Source organism: Leopardus geoffroyi, chromosome E1 (genome assembly GCF_018350155.1).
Source record: "Leopardus geoffroyi isolate Oge1 chromosome E1, O.geoffroyi_Oge1_pat1.0, whole genome shotgun sequence".
NCBI classification, from domain to species: Eukaryota; Metazoa; Chordata; class Mammalia; order Carnivora; family Felidae; genus Leopardus; species Leopardus geoffroyi.
This window is the reverse complement of record NC_059330.1, coordinates 32,151,110-32,176,490: the sequence shown is the minus strand read 5'-3', so window position 1 is coordinate 32,176,490 and position 25,381 is coordinate 32,151,110.

Below are 25,381 nucleotides of genomic sequence, written 5' to 3'. Positions count from 1 at the left end.
CGGGCTCCACACCATCAGCGCACAGCACGATGTGGGGCTCGAACTCACAAACTGTGAGACCATGACCTGACCCAAGACCGAGTTGGTCACTTAACCACCTGCGCCACCCAGGAGCCCCTAAAGATAAGTGTTAACTGCACTTCAGCTTCCAGCTGGATTCCAACAATAGAAAAGACAAGCAGGAAACAAGAAGGCCAGGAAGAGACATCAAGGTACACTCCCATATCTCTTCCCAGTCCCACTGTTGGAGCTCAGGTGTTGACAGTAGCTGCATCTTCAGACAACAGCTTCCCTATGGCAGCCACAGCTCTGAATTGGGCTCAGGCAACAGGATTCCTCCCCTGAACTTTCCCAACCCAAGTTACGAGTTCCACTCTTGCTAATACCTGGCCGCTTCCTCAAAAGCCTTGTTGGTTCCCTTACCTCTGCCAAAACTCTGGAAACAGTTACTTCGTTACTTCATCGAAACCTTTTTCAGGGGTGCCTGGGTGCTTTGGTGGGTTAAGCGTCAGACTCCTGATATTGGCTCACATCGTGAGATTGAGCCCCGAGTCAGGTCCACACTAAGCATGGAGGCTGCTTGGGATTTTCTCTCTCTCTCTCTCTCTCTCTCTCTCTCTCTCTCTCAAGACAAATAAATAAACTTAAAAAATAAAATCTTTTTCGATAATTTTTTCCAAGTATGTTACATTTCCTGCCATGATCATGTTTTCACTACATCTTCAGAATTGATAACTAAATATTCAGAATTGAATACAACTATATACTCAGAATTGATAAGTCTGGACTCTGTAAACTTTGCTCTGAGAAATTTGTGAACTTTTCTATTTGTTCATTTGAGCAAACACTAAAAACATAAAATTTCTATTGCCTTCAGGTATCAGTTAGAAACATGAACATAGACCTTCTTTAGAAAGCAGACCTGGACAGTAGCATGCTCAGATTCCAGTTACCTCAAATGGAAAGAAAACATTTAAAAATCTTTTCTGTGTCTTCCTTATGGGACCAGATGTTTCTCCCAATATTGATAATGTCCTTCCTGACTTATGGATCTAGCTGATCCTACTTGTCTTATCAAAAGTAAATTATTTCCTTTTCACCTGACTCCATCTGTGGGACCCAAGAAATTTAACAAAAATCCCCTACCCCTGGACAAGCAGAGCAAGACTAACTCCATTTTGTGCTACACCCACCATCTCATGTATAACCCCCACATGACCTACTTATTGCTTAAGACACTCCCCCACCCTAGTCAAGCCGCTGAGCACACCCTTACTGGAAACCGGCTCATTTAGGAATGTGGAACCCCTAACCGCCAAAGAATGTAAATCCCGCCTTTTGCTCGCCAAACTTGCGCGCCAATTCTGACCAGAGTGATAGGCTAGTTCAAACAGTTACTATAGGGTAAATTGTAATTCAATTGGCCACCTGCGTGTGGACTGACATGATTATGCAACTTTCTGTGTGTGTTACAATCTCATTGGCCACTGGCCCCTATAAAACTGCTACACCTTTTAACCTAGGGGTCCAAGTCCCTGCTTCACTGTGTTGGGTATACTTGGGCCCAAGCTCGAGCTTGCAAATAAACCCTTGTGTGTTTGCATTGGTATCGGCTCCTTGGTGGTCTCTCGGATTCGAAATCAGGGGCATTACACATCTACTTTTAGTACCTTTTCTTTTTATTCTATAATAATTTTATATAAAAAGTAAAAGCTTGTGTACCAAATACCCTTAAAGAGTTCATCACAAGATATATAGCACTAGGAAATTCAACCTGAGGAAATAAACCTCTGTTCCCATGTAAAAAATATTTCTTTGAAACACTTTTAAAATAATTAGTACAGGGGCACCTGGGTGGCTCAGTCGGGTCAGGTCAGGATCTAACAGCTTGCCAGTTCAAGTCCTGCATCATCCAGCTCTGTGCTGACAGCTCAGAGCCTGGAGCCTGATTCGGATTCTGTCTCCCTCTCTCTCTGCCCGTCCCCTGCTCATGCTCTGTCTCTCTCTCTCTCTCTCTCTCTCTCTCTCTCTCTCAAAAATAAAAATTAAAATTAAAAAATAATAAAATAAAATAAAATAATTAGTACAGAAAAGAATGCCTTAAAAAGGAGATAATTCACTAAAATTTGTAGATCTATACAATAAAATATTAAGTAGCCATTGAAAATCACCTTTTAAACCGTATTAATATAGGTTATATCTATATCTGTCTGTGTATATATATGTCAATATGTAGTCAGTATGTTTCTCTCTCTCAATATATATATATTACAATATATAAAATACATATTACACATACATGTTGAAGTATATAACATAAACGTTGAGAGAAGTAGAAAAACAGATCCAGAAAAAAAATATACACGCAAAAATGTTGATGATCATCACCTATATACTCTTAGCAGTGGTTTTTCTTCGTATATAACTGCATTTATGATATTTTGTATTTTTGATATTTTGTATGCTTATATTTAATGCATTTAACATAAAATCTAAACTGCAATGCACTAACTAAAAAATAGGAATTCTTCCTTTGAAGGTACAACTCTAACAGATTATCTGCTACCAGCTCTCCTGAAGATAAGTTCTAAAATTCACTTAGTTGGGACTTGCAGAATTGCATTGTGCAGGATTGCACTGTAGAAATTATATAAATGAAAAATTTGCAAGTGGGAACAATAGTAATCTGTCCCCAATTTACCTTTCTCTATTTTGTGTGACAAGATGCTTTGTGATCCAGCTGTTTCGCTCAAGGTTGATGCAGTAGTCAGGTCAGATATGCATCAAACACTCTATTTTGTAGATTTCATGTTTTATTTATGGTTATTGTTTTAGATGTATTTCTCCTATCTTGTGGCTGAATCCCTGCCAGAATGAGTCTTTAAAATAACAAAATAGTATGAACGATAGCAATTGTAGTTAGAATATTTTCCTCTATGTAACTGACACTGCTGACAGGTAGTGAGAATTTTGGTTTGGCCTGAAGGCTTAATGTAAATAAAAATCTAAATGACTCAGTTTTTTATTATTAAACTCTGCCTGTGATAGAATTCTCTGTCACTGTAGCCCCCGCAAGAAGCTGACACGGGTGTCAGTGTGTGCCAGAATATTCAATTAACTAAGTAGGAAGGTGACCTTTTTGTCCAGTAGGTGCCAAGGCAAATTTTTTTTCAAGAGTCCATTATTTTTCCAGGTGAATGTATTAGATAACCTTGCCTGCCAACAAGTCCTTTCTGATTCTATAGTTCTCGATTTGTGATTTTTCGAGCCTTCCAGCCCATGGATTACAACTACAACATACAGTAACACTATATTTGTCCAAGGATCTAGAGTTTGCAAAAGTAATTTTATGTATCTTGTTTCTCTTAACAATTCACAACACCTTAGGTAAGTAATACTATTGTCTCCACTTTACAGATAAGGAAACTGAGGCTTAATTTAGTTCATCTAAGGTTGCTAGGTAATTGATGGAGCCGGTAGTCAAACTGTAGTCTTGTTACCTCTTTAGGTAACAAAATTTTTAACTACTGTTTATTGCTACATGGCTTTCAATTTGTAAAGTCCTATGGTTCAGATAATTCTACAGTTTCTAATTAATGAAAATCAATAAATCATATAGTTTTCTCCAAAAACTGGAAATTGAGACCCTGATCCATTCAGAGAGGAGTAAAGAAAAAAAAAAGCTGAGTGAATATTCAAAGTTACTAAACCACCTTGAAATTTTATGAGTCCAGAGCTGTTTTAGAATTTTGAAGATTTCACATTTTGCCATACTTTTATGCTCACCCAGCACAGATATGTTTCTAAAAAAAAATGCTCACTTAATAGTATGTCATTCTATCATGAAGATTAAACTTGCTAAGAAAATGCTGTGTTGTTGTTTTATAGTTTTAGTTTTATTTTATTTTTTGTAATGTCCTCATAGGCAATAATCCTCTATTTTATATATTTTGTAAGTTTAAATTTTCTTATAGCAAGGGTTCTTGAAAACAGATGCTTGCTTTTCCTAAAGCTAGGAAAAGACATCTTGGAACGTGAGTGGCTAAAACTGAAGGGTGCTGTTTGCCTATTTGGGATTCTGCTCCATGTGAGCCCTGTGGAAACAGCATCAACAAGATCATGCTTAGTTCATGCCAAATCTGAGGGCTTGCTGGCTTCATGTCAAATTGAAGAAGTATGGCACTTTGTATGGAAGAGAATGTTTTCTTCAGTGTGTGTGTGTGTGTGTGTGTGTGTGTGTGTGTGTGTGTGTGTGTGAATTCTCAGACTTAACACAAAACTTAGGGTTTTTATACTCCCCTCTCTTACCCCATGCTACAGCCCATTTCTTAGATTCAGTCTAGACCACAGGACATTTGATCCTTCAATAATTTAAGTCACCTCAGCTCTCTTCCAGTTCCTTACCCTGCATCACCACCATCCCTGCCATCACACAACACCAGCCCATTCTTTTCACTGCTCTATCATGAAGAAAAGAGTGGGATTTGCAGTCAAAATCCTTCAAATTACTTTGGCTCACCTCTCCCCTCTTAACTGCATGGTATTCCCACCTCTCCCTCCATCCTGGCTCCACCAAATAGGCAGCCAAAACCATTTCTCATCCATACTATGAATATTATCCTATCCACCCTCCTCCAAAACTCTTGCATCAGTTATACCCTTTCCTTAACTTCCACCACTTCCTTGCTTCTGTATATTTCAACCAAGAAAACCTTGGCCTCTTCATACTAAATCAACGCGTACGTATCCCCCACTTTTCAAAAGTTTGCGTTATGCCACTTCCCCTTCACGACAGACACACGTTGGTACCTGCTTTCACAAACTGACAGAAACCCAAAGAGGATTTTTCACTTTTATGGAAAAAGGTGAAAAGCGAAAATAGCATCCAGCACTTGTTTTGCAATGAGTCCTTATGGAGGCCATGTACACCCTGAGCAGCAGCGAGGTCTCTGCCAAGGTCCTTCCCCTGGGAACTACACACAGCATCTCAGCATCAAGTGCTGTAGCCTTCAACTGTGTCTGTGAACATCTGTGCTTTATCCTGATTTATTTTGTGTATCCACCAGCAAGATAGGTCCTAAGGTATCAGGAAAAGGCTGACAGGTTATTTTGGGGGGCTGGAACACTCAAAAATTTTTCCATATAAATTAAAGGTAATTGGTTCTTTCACTTTACGACATTTCAGCTTCGGAAAGCTTTCCTAGGAATGCACTACTTTCGAATAGGGAAACCGTATCTCTTCAATCATGGATGCTTCTTTTTAGTAACAGCACTAACTCGGCAGCCAAGGTACTAATTCTTTCTGACGTCTTTCTTCTTTTTCTTATCACCGGTTCATACTTCAAGCCAGGAGTGACTTCCAGCCTCTTAGTTCCCCATCCTATTCCTCTAAAATTCTTCTTCTTCTTCTTCTTATTCATCCTTCATCCTCCATCACATACATAAAGCATTATTGAGGCGTAACTGACATGCAAAGTAGCATACACATTTAATGTATGCAGCAGGTTGAGTATGGACACGTACACACATCCATTCTCTTATTGCCACAATCAAGGTACTAAACAAACCCAGAGAATTCTTGCTCAATGTGTTTAAAGTTTCAGTTATGCAAGGTGAACAGGTTCTAGAGATCTGCTGTCTAGCATAGTATCTACAGTTAACAATATGCTATTGTGCACTTTAAAATGTATTAAGGGGATAGCTCATGCTAAGTGTTCTCTCTCTCTCTCTCTCTCTCGCTATCTCTCTCCCACACACACACACACACACACACATACACACACAAAACCACAAAAGAACACAAGGTAATTTTTTGAGTGGATATATTTTCTTTTGCAAAATAATTATTTACTTTTCTGATCATAAAATCAAACAAATATACTAATTATAGAACATCTGGTATGTATATATATTTAGTTTTTTATATTCAGTAGTTTTTTTTCTCTTTATTTTCACCCCCATTTATAATTAGATTTGTTAGTGTCCTATTTTATTTTTAAACGACCAGATTTTGTGTTTATTCTACTTTTTATTTTGTATATTTTCATTGAATATTTTCTCTTTATATCTTCCCTTAGTTTCTTTTTAATACAATTTTTTAATGTTTATTTATTTTCAGAGAGAGACAGAGCATGAGTGGGGGAGGGGCAGAGAAAGAGGAAGACAGACAGAATCCAAAGCAGACTCCAGGCTCTGAGCTATTAGCACAGAGCCATATGTGGGGCTTGAACTCACAAAGTTGGATGCTTAACCAACTGAGCCACCCAGGTGCCCCAATATCTTCCCTTAGTTTCATTCGAGTTGCTCTTTTGTACTTGAAGGTCTGAACTGATGGTAATTTATGTTATAATGAAAGTATTAAGAATATGGATGGACATCTAAAGGGAGCTTTAGAGAATCCATATTTTGGAAAGCACAATTCTCCATATTTAATATATTCTAAATATACTGAAATTGTATTTTTATTTGGATTTAGTAGTTACTTAGAAGGATATTTTCCTCTCTTCAACTGATAGTTCAGTTGAAATCTGAACTTTGCTTGATAATTTCAATTCTTTTTTTTTTTTTTAATGATATGATCAGAGAATGTGGATTGGATAATGTTTTCCTTTTCTGGAGCTAAGTTTTTTATTTTTATTTTTTATTTTTAGAGTGGCACATAATGAATTTTATAGTTAGTATGTAAAATTTAATAAAAGGTATATTTTTCTATTTGTGAGAGACAATCTTTAATATCTTTTATCTCATCTTTATTAATTATATTATTCAAATACTTTATAGCCTTTAAACATTTTTATTTGCTTTACTTGTCATGGAACAATAGTGGTATGTAAAACACTCCTGTAATGATTATGTTTCTGTCAAATTTTTGACAGTGTGCCTATACACATATTGATTCCATACCATTAGATGCCTGATTATACTTTGATTATTTGAATTGCCATTGGCTTTATCAAATGTCATTTTTTTAACAACCTTTTATGCTTCGGTCTCTTAATCATTTTAAGTGTTATTTTACTTTTAGCTTCTCTGGATCATATTTTACTAATGAGAGTACCTTTTAGTCTCTGGCTGTGGTCTTTTGGGATCCAGTGATAACTTTGACAAAGTTCTCTGTTGCTAAGACTAACCATTGGGCATGCTACTGATTTTTAATTGTTCATCTGGACTATATATTATCTGCCTAATGGATATTTTCACCTTAACCACAAGTAATATTTGGACCACCCTAAATTGCAGATAAATTAAATTATTCCCCAAAATAGATGTGGAAAATTTTATGTTAATTGCATTTTCTTGAAAAATCAAAAGACTTGAGAAATTGGACTCACCTTCCCTTTTGGTAGTAATGAGCAGAAACTTGTTCAGAGCTACCCGCTTTAAAATGGGGTATATGCTTGTGATCTGGCTTCATGCATTTGTTACCTATACTGGCTCTGTAATCACTGTTGTCTTCAATTTTTGTTCATACACTCAGTTTAGACACTGCTGTTGCATAATCAGAATCTTCCTGCAGTGATTGGCCATTTTGTCTTTGCTTGTCTGTCCTTGTCTGTAAATAGACATTTATAAACTCTTTCCTACTTTTGCAAAAGAGAGAAGCACAAAAAACAAAGAACAACCTCTACCCTTGGATCAGAGAACAAAGCCCTGTTTACCGGCAACTCTTTCTGATTTTACAAATACCTGAAGTGTGGACTCAACTCACTTACTTGCATGCAAAGCATGTAACTTTCCTGTCCCTAACACTGTGGTTATCTTAGGCTTTTGACTGCCTTTCTTGAACTTGTATTATTGCCTTTTCTTAATTTACACTGACAACCTGGGTTTCGGTTTCTATTCATCAACCTAGCTCCTCTCCACCTATCCACAAAAATGTTGTGACCTTGAAAACTGACTTATGGCTGACCTAGACTCACTGCTTTCTATGAGAGGAATATTCACCCTCATTCTCCTTTAAAACTTGACTTTCTATCCCGGCTTCTCCTTCTGAACTGGTGAGGCACCGGCTCACCAAGGGGAGGATATCTTGTTTCGGTGCATGGAGGAGAAAGCATTACTGTCCTTCAGTGAACGTGTTCTACTTCCTAGTGAAGTTTCCAAACCACCCAAAAGAAAACCTATAACAAAACAATTACCTGGAAAGTCAGTATATTCCTTCTCATGCATTTAGAGGGAGTCCTCAAAAAAGAATCATTGCCAAAGCAAGACGCCTGCGATGTTCAGGCCCAGGATGTTCAAAGGATATAATGGGAATTCGAGCAGAGCAGCAAGATACAGTGCCATTCCCTGCAACTCTGTCGTAGATACTCATGTTTCTGTGGCTCATTTATAAGGCTGTCATGTTTGAATTTATTCTGCCGAGCAGTCATTTGCTTTTCCGTGCTACTGTTCTAGATATCAACTACATAGCCATATCTCCATCTCTTTCCTTTTTTTTTTTACCTTGTCATCTCTCAACTATTTCTTTATCTTCCCTCTTTCCAATATGACACATACTTTTACTGCTCTCTTTGTATTTCTATCATTTCATTTGAGCTGCCACATCCTTTTTAAAGACTTAAGGTGCCGTCAGAAACAGTGTCAGTTGGACCTCCCGATCACCATCTTACTCTTACTTACCTAACCTCTTCATTCTGACGCTGCAAATTATAGTGAAGTAAAATGCACATTTCTCTCCAACGACAGCAGTTCCTGCAGGCTTTGGAGGCGCTTGCAATCTGAGGGGATGGACGTGCTTGAAAAGAAACGAGGAGACGATTCATTAATAGTGACTTGTTTATGTCTAGACATGTTACAAACAGAGACGGCACGTGTGTTGCCGGTGAATTGGCATTTTTGTACATGCCGTTAATTAAATGATTGAGGATTTTGGTTTCAGTAGTGCAAGTGTGAATTTTCAACGGGGTCCTTTCCTTGATTCGTCTTCACCCTGAGCCTGTCTGTCTCTCGTGGCTTCTTCTACCGCAGCTGCCAGTGAACCACCTGCGGGCTGGTGCTTCTCGTTAGAAGATCAGTACCTGTTAAACAGTGTTAAGCTGAAGTGGTCATGGCATCTTAGCACCTAATTAGGACCCTAGCCAGAAGGACTAAAAGTCCATAGAAGAAGGCTGAACGTTGTTGAGAAATATGAAAGCCTTTGAGAACAAATACTTGCTGATGTAGACTATTTATGGACCCCCTTGCTTCTTTGCCTGTTAACCTCATGGCATATTAGTTACTTAGTGAACTCCATTTTGCTTAGTCGGTCAACGTTTCAAAAGAGTGATGAACTTTGATTTGACTTTGTCTTGGTAGATAGGACATTTTCATTTTAGACATTTTGGCAGCTTCTGCTAAAGCTTACAGGCAGGGGAAAGATGGACAGTGTAGCGAACGCTTGTTGGTTTTTAAACCACCTGGCATCCATGTCCCCTTTCTAAAGATACCCTGGGTTCCTTTTGGAAAAGTATCTCACGGTCCTAATGGTGGGTGATAACTAAGGAACTTGCCTATCGCAGTGGAGGATCCTTATTCTCACCGTCTGGCATATACCTGCAGCAGGTATCTGATTCAAAATTGGCTAAGTGCTAGTCTCTTCTCGGACGCAGAGTCATGGGCAAATGAAGTAGGAGATGGTGAGCTATCGTTCCAGTAGTAGTGTCCTAATCTGGGGATTCTTTCACAAAGACTGTCGCTGCTGTTGGCATTCAAACTCTTTGAACTGAATTGCAAGACTGCAATCTTTCCACTGGAAAATGCAGCCTCTCAGAAAAAAACACAATGTACAGTTTGGTATGCTAACATACAGCTTATAAAGCATCAGCACTGAAATCAGACAGCATCACTTTTGCCCTGGCTTTGCATGTAATCAGATAGCACCAGGCCTGGTGTTTGTTCCCTACAGTCTGCTGCCCCTTCCCTAGAAAGTAAGTATAATCATGCCATCTACCTCATGGAGTTATATGTATGTAAAGTGCTTAGGATAGAACCCAAGATAGTGTATATTCGCAAGATTTAATTATGATATCCATTGTTATACAACTAATTGCAACGTTTTTGTTTAATCTGTCGTACACACACACACACACACACACACACACAAAATTATCTCAACTGACTTCTTCACAAAGTCATTCACTATCCTGCTTATAAACAGACTCTTAACTATAAAGAACAAACTGATGGTTCCCCGAGGGGAAGTGGGTAGAGCGATGGGTGAAATAGGTGATGGGAATTAAGGAATGCACTTGTGATGAGCCCCGGGTGATATATGGAAGTGCTGAATCACTAAATTGTACACCTGAAATTAATACTACACTGTGTGTTAACTAACTGGAATTTAAAAACTTAAATATAGAATTTAAATGTAAAAATTTAAATATAAAATTTAAATATAAAAACTTAAAAAAAAAATAAAGTAAAAACTACCAAGTTCCATATTTAGCGGGCAAGATAGTATCACTAGCTTCCAAAGCAAGCACATTGAATATCCTTCTGCCAAGTGTTATACTGTGATGAATTGGAATGTAAGTTATATTCCTTCCAGGAAACATCTTGAAGAAGTTTCTGCTGTCATATTTGCAGGATCATGTTACCAGACATATAGTCCCTGTAGCATCTCATGGAACTTGCCATGAAGAAACTATAGCGTCTACATTGTTTCTCTTGCACCCGAAACTTCCTAGTTGTTGTGGCCGTGATGCTGTTGTAAAGTGCTTGACTGAGTTGAAAAACACGGAGCTAAGAAACAGGCCGTAGACATGGACGTTTAGAGTCTTTTTTTGACATATTGGATCTCCCTATATTTCAGGTTGACTCTCATTGCTCAAGAGCAGAGTAAAGAGAGAAAAATTGCAGTGATCTAGAAACCTGTATCAACTCTTTAGAACTTATAATATTTGAAAGGGATATTCTGGTCATTCCCATTGTTTTTATCTTATTTATTACACTTTTGATAGAAAGGCTATATATTCTGAAACACTCTGGGAGAGCAAAGAGAAATGCCCTACAATGATAACTAACTGGAAGCAATTTAAGTAGCTGGCCAGCCCTGGCATCTGTCAGCAAATAAGGCTAATAGCATGCTATTCACTCAGAGTCTATTTGTAAGATTAATGGTACAAGATAGGGTATTTCATACCCTTACTCTGTTTACCAGCATGAGATAGTCAGAATGGAAATGGTTTTGAAAACGCAGAAATCCCATTGTGTATTTTATTGAGAATATATATTTTGTCAAGGTATTTTGACAACATTAATGTGGTTCTGACACCTTTTACTATTTTAAGAAGGTTTCTATACTGCAAAATGTATAAATGGTCCCAAAGATAAAATACAGGGTTTACAAGTGGAGGGAATTCAAAGCACTTTACTGTAGGCTCTTTCGATCAAGAGGGAAGTTAGAAATGTCTTTCTTTGTCTCAAATGTAGATCATGGATCCCACACTCATTTTTTAGAACACACTTTCATCTAGCATAGGCAAGTTAGGGGAACAACATATTCAAAAATAATAATATAATGTTTTTAATGACTAAAACAAAAATAAAACATTTCAAATAATTCTCATGACACCTATTAAAAGATATACTATCAATCATCATATTTTGATGCCAAAAATAGATTCTTCTCATTAAATAGTCTTACTTTCCATTCCTTAAAAAAAAAACAAAACAGATTTTCAGAATTATTAGATGTGTTAGAGCTAGGCTCACTTTGGCATCAATATAGTAGCAAAAACATTTTTTTTAATTAATATTTAATAGTTGAATTAATACAAATGGCATTTCCAATAGGCCCTTTAATCACATCTTTTCAATAAAAATAAATGACAAAACCTGAATTGCCACTGAAGTCTGATAAATACATTTTATGAGAAAGTTATTATAAGTACAGCACTAGGAAATACCAGATAAGGGGCATACTGCTCAAATGGCATCTTAACAAATCTTCAATTACTTTCAGAGATCATGAACTGAAGTGAACACATCAGGAAGCAGTTTCGTAACATGGAGAAATCTCTCAATGAAGATTTTGCAAGAACATAAAGATGCTCTGGGTGAAAGGTTGAAATACGTGCATTTATTGCCTTAAGAAATTTTTTAAATGTTTATTTATTTTTGAGAGAGAGAGCAGGGGATGGGCAGAGAGAGAGGGAGACACAAAATCCGAGGCAGGCTCCAGGCTCTGAGCTGTCAGCACACAACCTGATGCGGGGCTTGAACCCATGAACTGTGAGATCGTGACCTGAGCCAGAGTCGCATGCTTAACCGACTGAGCCACCCAAGCCCTCCATTACCTTTTTTTATTAGGATCATGCACGTGTAACATCATCACTATACTCTGTAGCTGCTCCTTTCACTGGCCTTTCTACATTTAATTCTTTTCCTCTTCAATGCATCTGAAACTCTGTCACCAAAATCTCTCCTTCTGAACTTTTTTTCTGAGATTCACGAAACCACATCCTCATTATCAACCTATTGCATCACAATAGTGGGTAGGCTGCATGTATTAGGCAGGGGTCAGGATCTCTGAGAATACCCACTTATTCTGCTGGTAACACATGAGAAAGTACTCCTCCATCAACAGCTGACCATGGGGAAGCAGGATCAAGGAGAAGAAAAGCATAAGCCTGGCCAATATTGACAAGCCAAGCTATGCAGGGTGTGTGTGTGTGTGTGTGTGTGTGTGTGTGTGTGTGTGTGTTGCAGAATGTGAGAGTCCAAACAGGTAAGTAGGCACTAAGGAATTTTGAAAGTTTTCTATTTTTTTTTTACTTTGTATATTCTACAGATATTTATTGGATGCTTACGATGTATTAGGCTCTGAGGCATTGGAAATAGAAGGTATGCAATGCAGTGTCCACAGCAGACTGGGAGAAGACAGATATACAGGGAATTATATACTGTATATATTATATACAGGGAATTATATATACAGGAAGTATTATAACTGGGGTAAATACAAGGGACTATAGGAACACATAGGTCATCTACTGCAATCTGATGCAGGGGAAAAAAGTCTTCCTGGAGGAGCTGATGCCTAATCTGAGACTCAAGGGGTAAGGGAAAGTGAATCAGTGGGAAGAGACAAGAGAATGAGGGCTGCAGTGTGGGAAGGTCTTCCCAAACAGAAGAAGCAGCATGTGCTGATGCCAAGAGGGCTGAGATCATATGGCACATCTTGGAAGTTGCACTTAGCTCCTTTGGGTTGGAAAGCAGGGTAATGGAGGGCTGAAGATGTGAGACTCTTTTTGCCTCCACTGGGATTAGTTAGGGGTCTTGTGGAAGGCAGCAGGTGGAGATATTCCAGGAAAGGATTGGCAAAGCAAGTGGATGCAAAGATTGAGGAACCAAAATGAATACTGAGGAGGTAAACTCTGCCTGCCTATTGCCTTCAATCTCCATTTCCTGCTAAGGATTGTACGAAACTCGCTTCTGTGGTTACAAGCAATAGAAAACATCTCTGACTAACTTAAACACAAAGATAATTGATTGGAACGATGTTGGTGGCCTATAGGAAGGACGGAAAATTAACCTTGGAAGCAAGCAGGAAAGAAGTCAGTTTTGTGTTTAGTCAGGGCTCTGTTTTAATTCAACAAAAGTACTACTAATCACCTGCTATATGGCAGACACCGTACAAGGCTGGGGACTGAAGAAATAGAATTACATAAAATAGTTATGCACTTGCCCTTTACTGCTCTTAGAATCTACGGTGTTGGCGGTGGAAGGAACGTGCCTGAAATAATCCCCCAAAGCACTTATGTCATTATGAAGTATAATACATGCTATGAGAAAGAAATAACAGAATTTTAAATTAGCGTATCAAAAAACATTTAGCTGAGGAGGTGCATTTAAGCTTAGATGTGAAGAATGTGTGCTATGCAGGTGAGAAGCATGTGCAACTTTCCTGAAATGTGGAAGGAGTCAGTGTACCAGAACACGGTGAAGGCAGGACAGTGGAAGCATAGTGAATTAGGCGGCGTGTAGGGTAAAATAAAAGCAAAGTGGGGCTGGAGCAAGGTCATACACAGTGTAGTAGATCATGCATAGATTCAGTCTTATGTTCTAAGTACAGTGAGAAGCTATTGAGGGCTTTTGAGCTGAAACATACGATCAGGTTTGCATACTGAAGATTGACCTGGGTCTCATACACAGGGCAGAGACAAAGTGTGAGGCAAGCATAGAAGTGGAAAGGTCAGGACACAGGTACTTATGGCAATCTGGACACATTTAACATCTCTCTTCTTATAGTTCCTTTGGGGAATCTCTCCTCCCCCTCTGCATGTCCGAGATGTGACTACTAGTCTTGATGGTTACTCAGAGTATCCCCATCCCTCTAGTCAAAGTGCTTGGCTCACCAAGGGGCAATGACTCAACCAGAATAGATTGGTATGTTCTCTGGGATCCACATATATATGCCAGGAAAGAGAAATTATTTTTCACTGGAGTGGCTAAGCTGGTGAGATGTAAGCATAGTACATTTTTACATAGCAGCCATATTTAAATATATGAATAAATGTACGATCGTCCCAGTTCAGGGCTCAGATGTGAGGTGAGCAAGGCACCTGCCTCCGGCACATGATTTAAGCAGGTATTACCATCTTTTCCTTTTGCCTTAGCCTCCAATAGGGCTCATATACCATTATCCTTCATTTAAATTTTTGAATGTTAGTTCTTTATGGATTCTTTTTGCATTCATTTTTTTAAACCTGACATTAAAGTATTATTGATCTTGATAACTGGGTTGTTTGGAACTCCCTGAAATCTTTCATCCTAGATGAGCACCTCACTCACCTCACCCTTGAACATTGATCATTTTGGGTCTGTCTGGCATTTGAACCCAATTTCTACGTTCAGGAAATAACATACCTCGTATGTTTTGATGGGAAGCAGAGCTCATGTCTACTGTGTCAACCATGTCTATTGTGGATACGGTAGGTTGGTTCACTCCACATCCATTCTAATGGGTTTATTGTCTTTTATTTTAGAAGCTAGGGAACTAAAATATTCCCCATACTTCCTTGCAACTACTGATCAGACATATAATGAACGTAGGCTCTACCAGTCTTACAGCTTCACATAAGACCCCGATGCACATGAACAGAAGGCTAGGTGTGTAGTGATCAGATATTTTCATAAGCCTGGTAGCAGAGGCATATATGTAGACTTTTGGGGGCAGATGAGGTGGAACATCTGGTTTCCAGTCTAGGGGACAATAGTACTGAACAGCAATCTGTACTTCACTAGAAATGTCTCACAATGCAATAATGCCTTGATTTTTCTGGCCATGCAACACACACGACTCTTTTGGCTTTCCTAAACATTCCAAGAGTTACTGAGTATCATGTAATAAATTATTTTTTTGCTTAAATAAGCAGGTAGGGGCTATACTTTGTGTAACAAAGAGCTCAGTTCGTCTGTTAGCTTTTCCAGCCTCCCTTGCAGCAAAGGCACAGACGTGCAAATTAGGGTCAGCAATCAGAAGCATCTGTTTTGTTCCTTGAATCGGGAGCTAGTGACACAAAGAACGAAAGGGACAGGGGTGCACCTTTGTTTTGGAGGAAATGTCAGCAGAAATAATACCCAGTTTGTGAAAGCAACAGTGGCAGATACTAGAAGCAGCACCTGGAAGCCTTGATTTCAACCTGATGAGACCCTGAGCAGATGACTTCCCTCACCATGTTTGGACATCTGACCCACGGATCCTGAGGGGTAATAATTTTGTGCTGTTCTAAGTCCCTCCATTTGTGATACTTTATTATACAGCAATAAACATTTAAAACAATGTGTCAGTGTTTGACTTAATTTTTTTTTTCTTAGCAGTACACAAAACAGTGGAGTATCTCAGAATTGATAACATTATAGGTTCAAGGAAATGTTAACAGTGATTTAAATCTTCCCTGTTTGTTCAGAAGTTCGGTTTTTCACATTCAGGAGTGAATAGATTAAATCCTTGGGTTCATTCAGTTGGAGCAGCATGAAAAGAAAACTCAGAAGAGTTGGGAGCATTTTCAGGATGCTATTTATGATAATGGGCCACACTATCTAAACAAAGGATAAAAATATTAAGAAATAAAGGATAATAGATAGCAAAAAGTGGTATTGCCACTTAATATCTATGATAGTTTAGATAAATTACTTATATTTTCCTTTTTTTCTCACCTATAAAATGGAGATAATTAGATGCTATCTCCCAGGGCTATGGCGATAACTATATAAAATAATATATATATAATATACGTATGTTATATACATAATACACATATTACACATAATACACATAATATTATATACATATATATATATATATATACCTATACACACACAAACACACACACATATGTATATAATATACATATTATACTCCAAAGTCTAGCATGTGGTAAATACTATTTGGACTATGTACTCCAAAGTCTAGCATGTGGTAAATAACTATATTCTACCATCAAACACTATTTAAGATAATGCTTCTCTAACTTCTTTATCTAGAGGCAATTTCAGTGAGAATAAGTTTTCTTCGGTGCCTATTCCCTCTGACTACTCTGTCATGTCTTGAACTTTTCTAGGCTCATGGTCTAGACTTGAAAATTACTTTTTAGTTAACTCTCATAGACCAGAATAGAAAAAAAGTTTTCACTGAATCTACAATATGATGAAAAATACAATTATTCAAGACCAAGAAAAATTTGCAAATCACACCAAAGAAAAAGTCGAGCTTATTTCAGCGTATGTGTGAGCATTTACGAATATTTTATGAAATATTAAAAAATAATTTTAAGTCGATGAAATATATCTCTTGAACAACTGGACAAACCTTTATAAAGTTAAGTCTTTACATTCTCCACATGCTCGAGCTATGTCTGTACCTGGCATTTCAAAACCAGAGGCTTGAAATCTCTCTTTTCTGAAGTCATGGAGGTCAATCTTTCCCAGTATGTCATTCATTTGGCATTTCAGTCACATGTCTCAAAAGCACTGTAGAGAAATCTTGGTGAAATCTTAGCTCGTGGTATGTTTTGTATTGACAGGGTTAACCAACTGGAACAGCTACTTAGAGACACTTCTTTGAATAAAACTGACTGAAAACAGAATCACTGCCAGTTGAAAATCAATCTAAAATAACATATTTTTATATTAAATGTTAATATAAATGTGATTACTATACACATTCACCAAATATGTGTGTGCATCTGCATATATTTGCATATAATTATATATTATATACACACACATATAAATTTTTGTGTAGCTCTTTGCAGATTAAAAGAAGTTCAAGCATATATTTATTCCTGTGGTTCATTTACCATGAATCCAGTGGAGGTCCGACCACTACCAGCACAGATTTTTAGAATCTCTAAATGGAACTCATTTACTATATAGTTACCTAACTTGTGAGAACTTTGAAATCTTTATAGGAAGAAGAACCCTCTGTGAGAGGCTTATAATAACAGTATTTAATAATTGGGATGGCCTGCATACTCAACACTTCAAATGGACTCTAGCAAACAATAATGCATGTTGTACTTTAGCCTTGATCTCTCATAGTTTGGATTTGTCGGCATTTTATGAATATTCTACTGACACAACAGTAACTAATACTATTGGAAAACATCAGCTTTTAAAAAGTGTTTTTACATACATTTAATTTTATAACAATTCTGTTATTATCAACCACTTTACTGACAAAAGAACTAAGAATCTGGAGATAAACAATATACCCAGTTTCACACAACCAGTTGAAAGAGGATTTGGGATTCAAACTGAGACTTTTGGTTCTAAGTTTAGGCTCATTTCTCTTTTAACACATTTGCCATGTATGACTAAGGCATTATATTAATTATATTATATTATATTGTATTATTATTATATTTTTTATAATTATTATATTATAGCTATACACTTCTTTTCTTGTTGTTAGGCCTGAATGCCAAGAAAAAAGAAAATTTCTATTACTGAAAACTACTAAGTTTCTCTAATCCTTTTCAAAAAAAAATTTTTTTTTCAACGTTTATTTATTTTTGGGACAGAGAGAGACAGAGCATGAACGGGGGAGGGGCAGAGAGAGAGGGAGACACAGAATCGGAAACAGGCTCCAGGCTCTGAGCCATCAGCCCAGAGCCCGACGCGGGGCTCGAACTCACGGACCGCGAGATCGTGACCTGGCTGAAGTCGGACGCTTAACCGACTGCGCCAACCAGGCGCCCCTCTAATCCTTTTCAAAACTTGAGATGTTTCTAGGAAAAGATTTTTCAAACTTGACTGTTAATTATAATACTTAGTTTCTGAACAAGCAAGACTTTTTGTATCAGAAGTTTTATATGAATAAAACAAAAAACAATTCATGCTGTCATCTCTGCCAGCTAGGGTCCCAACACTGATTCCAAGGCAAAACATAACTCTACACACAGAGGGCAAAAAGCTCTATTGAATCCACCTGCACCAAAATAAGAAAATAATTGATCCCTCTATAGAAAACTAACACACTCTAAGAATTTTGTACAATATTTGACTTTTCAGACAGCATGGAGATGTTCACCACTCTTGAGGAGAAACTATTGTAAGCATCAAGCATTCACTTTGTAATTCAATATAGAGCTATGGTGGACCTGTGCTTTTTTTTTTTTTTAATGGGCTATATTTTTTATTTTATTATTATTTTTTTTTAATTTTTAAGTGAATTAGCATACAGTGTAGTGTTGGCTTCAGAGTAGAACCCAGTGATTCATCTCTTACATACAACACCCACTGCTCATCCCAACAAGTGCCCTCCTTAACACCTATCACCCATTTAACCAACACTCCCTGCCTACCCCACCCACCTCCAGCAACCTTCAGTTTGTTCTCTGTATTTAAGAGTCTCTTATGGTTTGCCTCCCTCTCTGTTTTTATCTTATTTTTCCTTCCCTTCCCCTATGTTCATGTGTTGAGTTTCTCAAAGGCTCACATTTAGAATATCTTGGTTTTAGAGAAATAGGTCTTTTTCATATTCATCCATGGCTCAGTCTACTTATCAAAACTTCATTCCCTCTTTGGTGAGAAAAATATCTACATCTCAGTGAAACATTCCTATATGCTGACCTTACTCAATCAGTAAAATAAAAGCCTTTAAAAAACTCTTTCAGATTAGTATCTAAGACTATTGACTGAACTATTTACTCCTATATATTTTTAATTTTGAAACCCATTATGAAACATCCTGGTTCTCATAAGATCATGTCACAAAACTCCTAATATCACAGTGCTCTGCCTGAAGGTAGCCTTCAGAACAGGACGAAACTCAGCCTAATCCTAAGTGGAGAATTCATTTGCTTAAGAGAGCTTTTTTGGGCATTGTCTGTGTGCAAAAAACTGGGCTAGATACTGGAACACAAATGTGTGTGTGTGTGTGTGTGTGTGTGTGTGTGTGTGTGTTATCCATGTTACATGATCAAGACCATTTGGGCCTGTGGACAAAGTGTCCATCTGGGAAGACTTGGAGAAAGAGCAAAATCTGGGCTAGAACATCAAGGAGAAACACGCATTCATTACAAAGCAAGTAAAGAAATGGTATTCTAAGCTGAGGAAAGTTTATGTTATAGGATAAGAAGGGGGCAAAAAGAAAATATGGGAAGCGATAAATACTTCACATTTTCTCAGAATGTAATATACAGAAGGAAAGAACAGCAGGAGATGGATTTTGAAAGGTAAACAGGAATCAAATCATGAGGATTCTAGATACTACACAACAAAAAGAAGAGGGACAGAGTTCGTATTTTTTTTACCAAATCCACTGAAGAGTTTTATTAAAGGGCTATATAAAATCAAATCTGTACTTTATAAATCCCACTTTGGACGTGCTATAGAGAAATAGAGGGAAAAAACAGAGTCAGAGAAATGTGGTAGTTTTAAGATCCTGGTTTAAATACTTAGTTCACATATACAGGCACACACATTCTCTTACATACACATCAAAGCTTGGCATTTCCCACTATAAACTAAAAAGAGAGGTGCTCTTCATGGGCATAGGAATCAGCTGAGGCCACTGCAAAGTGGCATCTACTTCTATCTGACCTGAAAGGTTTTCCTATGTTTTAAAAGTGTTGTTTTAAATAACCCAGTGAAGAAATGGGCAGAAAACATGAATAGACACTTCTCTAAAGAAGACATCCGGATGGCCAACAGGCACATGAAAAGATGCTCAACGTCGCTCCTCATCAGGGAAATACAAATCAAAACCACACTCAGATATCACCTCACGCCAGTCAGAGTGGCCAAAATGAACAAATCAGGAGACTATAGATGCTGGAGAGGATGTGGAGAAACGGGAACCCTCTTGCACTGTTGGTGGGAATGCAAATTGGTGCAGCCACTCTGGAAAACAGTGTGCAGGTTCCTCAGAAAATTAAAAATAGACCTACCCTATGACCCAGCAATAGCACTGCTAGGAATTTATCCAAGTGATACAGGAGTACTGATGCATAGGGGCACTTGTACCCCAATGTTCATAGCAGCACTCTCAACAATAGCCAAATTATGGAAAGAGCCTAAATGTCCATCAACTGATGAATGGATAAAGAAATTGTGGTTTATGTACACAATGGAATACTACGTGGCAATGAGAAAAAATGAAATATGGCCTTTTGTAGCAACGTGGATGGAACTGGAGAGTGTGATGCTAAGTGAAATAAGCCATACAGAGAAAGACAGATACCATATGGTTTCACTCTTATGTGGATCCTGAGAAACTTAACAGAAATCCATGGGGGAGGGGAAGAAAAAAAAAAAGGAGGTTAGAGTGGGAGAGAGCCAAAGCATAAGAGACTCTTAAAAACTGAGAACAAACTGAGGGTTGATGGGGGGTGGGAGGGAGGGGAGGGTGGGTGATGGGTATTGAGGAGGGCACCTGTTGGGATGAGCACTGGGTGTTGTATGGAAACCAATTTGACAATAAATTTCATATATTGAAAAAAAAATAAAAATAAAAAAATAAAAAAAAATAAAATTAAAAAAATAATAATAAAATAAAATAAAATTTTAATCAAAAAAATAAAAGTGTTGTTTTAATGAAAAATAATAAATCTAATCTTGTTTAAATGATGCTTTCATAACAAGGGGGGGGGGGAGCAAGCCACATTATGCAAAGAAAGGTATATGGTGATGCATCTCCAGGATTCCGGAAGCCAGCTCATAAATAATTGCCATATTCTGCTAAGAGACATTCAGAGTATTAACCACACAGGGAGATAGAGAATGAAATGTTCTGAGAAGACTGGGAGAGTGATCAGACGTGGGGGTGAGAAGAAAAGAAAAAAATAGAGATGACTTTCATGTTTCTTCTTTGGGTGATGGCGTATCCAGTAGAGCCTTTTACAATGGTTGGAAATATAGTTTATATTCCAGAAATGTTTAGGTTGGCATGTTTTAAACCAAATCAACAAACATTCAATTTAATGTTGTGATTCTGAATCAGATAGTTGGCATCAAAAAAAATTTACTTTCTGTTAGTAGTTGGCAAGCTAGCAATTTCCTCAGTGCCTACAATTGAACTACGTAATTTACAGACCATGGAACATTTGGTTTCATTTCAAAGCCAGAATAATAGTTTCAGCTGATGCCACTTTATAATACAGAACATTGCATGAATAGTTATAATTAGGCAATTAGTTATATTACTCATGGCATAAAGTGAGAGGCACAAAGCCTCAAAATAGGTAATCAATACTGCCACATGGAATCAGTTGAATTTAGACTGTAGGTAAACACGGGACTAAAACAAGTAAAGTCAATTACAAGTATCCTGATGTGATTAAATAACACTCTGGAGGGATTTATATAAATATTTGAACAAAAGTATCCATTGCTTCCAGGATAAAGTAATCTTACCTTTAAGACACAATTCATTTATTCATTCAACCTACAGAACACCTATTAAGGGCCAGACACTGTGCTAATAAATACTGGGGATAGAGTCATAAAAACCACGGCCTCTGTAGTTTGTAACTTAGAGGAGGAGGTAAGTTCAATGATTGCAAAAACCTGTAATCATAAACTGTGATAAAACCAGAAAAATGCCCCATAATCCCAAAGGTGTTCACATACTAATTCCTAAGAACCTGTGAAGATATTATCTCACATGGCAAAAGGACTTTGCAAATGTGATTAAGTTGAGGATCTTGAGATGTTGTACCCAGATGGGACCCAATGTGGGAATGCCAGCCACTTTGAAAGCCGGAAAAGGCAAGGAAACAGATTCTCCCCAAGAGCCTTTTTAGGAGTGCAATCCTGATGACACGGATTTCTCCACTGGGTTACCCAGTGGAACTCAATTTGACCTTCTGGCATCCAGGACCATCTGATAACATAGTGTGGTTTTGAGCCCCTGCCTTTGTGATAAATTGTTACAGCAGCAATGGGAAACTAAGCCAAAGGTTCAAAAAAACTATGCAGAGAATATACAACAAGAGGATTTGCTTTGAAATCACCTATGTTAAACATGATTTTGAGATTCCAGTAGGATCATGCCAATCTCCTTAAAATGCTTCCATGGTTTTCTTTTTGCCGTGAAAACAGCAGAATCTGTAACATGACTGATGAGGCCCTGATGATCCACTGTGTGTGTTGTTTTTCCAGTTTCGTGGAAGGCAGCTTTCCCTTTGATCTCACCATTCCAGGCATGCTTCTCTTTTTTCCGTTCTTTGAAATAAGCCATATTCCCTCCTCCTGGACAGACCTTAGACAAGGTGTAGGATGCTCCCTCCTACAACCCCTGCTTCTCCAGTTCATTGCAGCCTATCTTTCAGATCTGTGTTCCAACTTTACTTCTCTAGTTCTGTGAATGGTAAGTTAGTAAATGTTGGAGGAAATTTAAGCTTATGTATATAATGAGGATATACACAAATTAGGAAGGCAGAGGTGACCAACACAAGAAGTCATAATCAATATGGTGAGTTTTCTGAGAAGGTAGAAAGCCATGAAATTGAAGGCAAAACATAGAGGGATTAGGAGAAGAATACATGTCTTTAGCTTAATTTTTTTCCCCTCTCTCTCCTTTACTTGTTCATTCTCATCTTCCTGTTAAATCCAGGATGCCATTGGTTTTAGTATACACACACACACACACACACACACACACACACACACACACGTAGAGTGTATAAATATTCTATCTATAGTTATATATATATATATATGTGTGTGTGTGTGTATATGTGTGTGTGTGTGTGTGTGTGTGTATTTCTATTTAGATTATTTTATTCATGGTTAATTTGGTGGGAGGGAAACTATAGAGGCAACTGGGAGAAAGTGGTTATCAAACTGGGTAAGCTATGGGCTTGACCTTCAGTGACCACAGGGAGAGAGGAAAATGAAGATCCCTATGGATCCCCAAGACATAAAGATGCTTCAGTTGAAATGAGAGTCCTAATTGAGCCAGTACAAGCACAGACCTGTCTAAGCAAGGCAGAGTGACAAAAACATCCCTGAATAATAGAGAACTGTGATCATCAGAAGTGAGAAATCAGCATGCAGTAAACAAATAAAAGTAAAATAAAATGGAAACTTTAGAATAAAGAATCAGGGTCCCAACTGCATGAAGAATAGAACTCTAAGAGACTATACTTTAGTGTGTATATTGATTAAAGGATATAGAAACAATAAGGTAATTGACATAAAAATGGGCTGAACTGAAGAACAAAACAAATACAAATTCTAGAAATTGTTTTCTTCATGAATTGACTCTGTTTTCATTATGAAATATTACTTTTTATCTTGAACAATATGCTTTGTGCTGAAATCTACTTGTACACCAACTTCCATATGCCCGCATTTGCATGGAATGTCTTTTTCCAATCATTTACTTTCAAATTTCTGTATCTTTATATTCAAAGTGTATATCTCTCATCAACATCATATAACTGGGTCTTGCATTTTTGCCAGGACTGACAGGATTTACCTTTTTTAGAGTGCTTAATCTTTTTATATTTACTGCAAACATTGATGTATTTAAGTCTCCTGTCTTGCCATTTGTTTTTTTGTATGTTCCATTGTATTTTTGGTTCCCTTATTCCTCTTTTCCTTTCTCCTATAAGCTGAATTTTTTATTTTCTAAAAGTTCACTCTACAGATTAAGAGAAACACTTTCAATTTAGTCAGTTATGACAGGGCTCCCAGAGCTATATTAATTAGTTCATAACAGAAAGAATCTCATATACATAAACTGGGATGGGAAGGGCAGAGACGGAAAAACCTTTGGAGTCACCGAAGGGGCCCCAAATTGCACACACTCCAAATCAGATGGGTTTATAAAAGCTTTAGATGTTGAACAAGGTTTTTGATGACTATCTCCAAAATCTTTCCGATGAAAATAGATTGACTTCATTCAAATCCTGCAAGCAAGAAAAGGATAAGTCTATTGGAGATATTAAGGATAAGCTCTTTAACAACTTTAGACAATACTCAGGAGTAGATCCTGAAGCAAATGTGAACACAGCTCCCTTCTCTTTTTTTTTTAAGCTTTAACAAAAAAAAAAAAAAAATAGAGGATTTAATATGCAAACAAAAGTCAAATGGAAAATAGTGCTTTTTGTCAAATCTTCTGCTCACTGAATATTTTTATGAGGCTGTGGAACAAAAATAGAATAAAACCTAAAATACACTGATGTCCTTACAAATAAAACAACTAAATGCTCTCATCCCAGTCATTAAAGATTGTAACAGGAAATTTCGTCTCAGGATACAAATGCATATACCATAAACAAAACTGACATGGGTTGGGGGGAGGAATACAATTGTCCAATGTTAACTAAGACAGTTAAAAGAAAAAAAAGTAGGCAATCAATAACGATGACCTAAGGGGCAACCAAATGCTCAATTTTTTTTGTTTTATCTTTCAACCTACAAAAAGAAATTTATCTAAATATTAGAGGACAATCTTGCAAGTTTTTATTTACACAGATGCTACAATACTAAGCATAAACTGTTGTGCTCTTATATAACCTCAGTTTCAAAGTCAACAAACTTCTCAGGTGGTAGGTGTCTCTAATGACCTTCAGACACTCATTCTCATGTGTTTAACTGATAATATTCTTTCCTCCTTTGTGACAGCACAGCTTCTAACTTCATAGACAGGGGATATGCTGTGCAAATTGACAGATTCAATGTTCTCCTGATAGCCTCTTTCCTGAAATCCTTCAAGACTCTCCTATTCATAATAAGGTCACAGATAATTTGGACATTGACTTACTGGTATTCTTGTATCTAAATCCAACCTAAATTGAAGAAAGGAACTGGAAAAGAACAAAGAACTGGAAACTCTGTGCACTAAAATGTCCACTGATATTGGCAGAATTGTGGAGGCTGAACCCTTGAAGGTTCAGATAGACCCATCCAAACCTCTACAACAACACTCTTTTGCAACACTCTA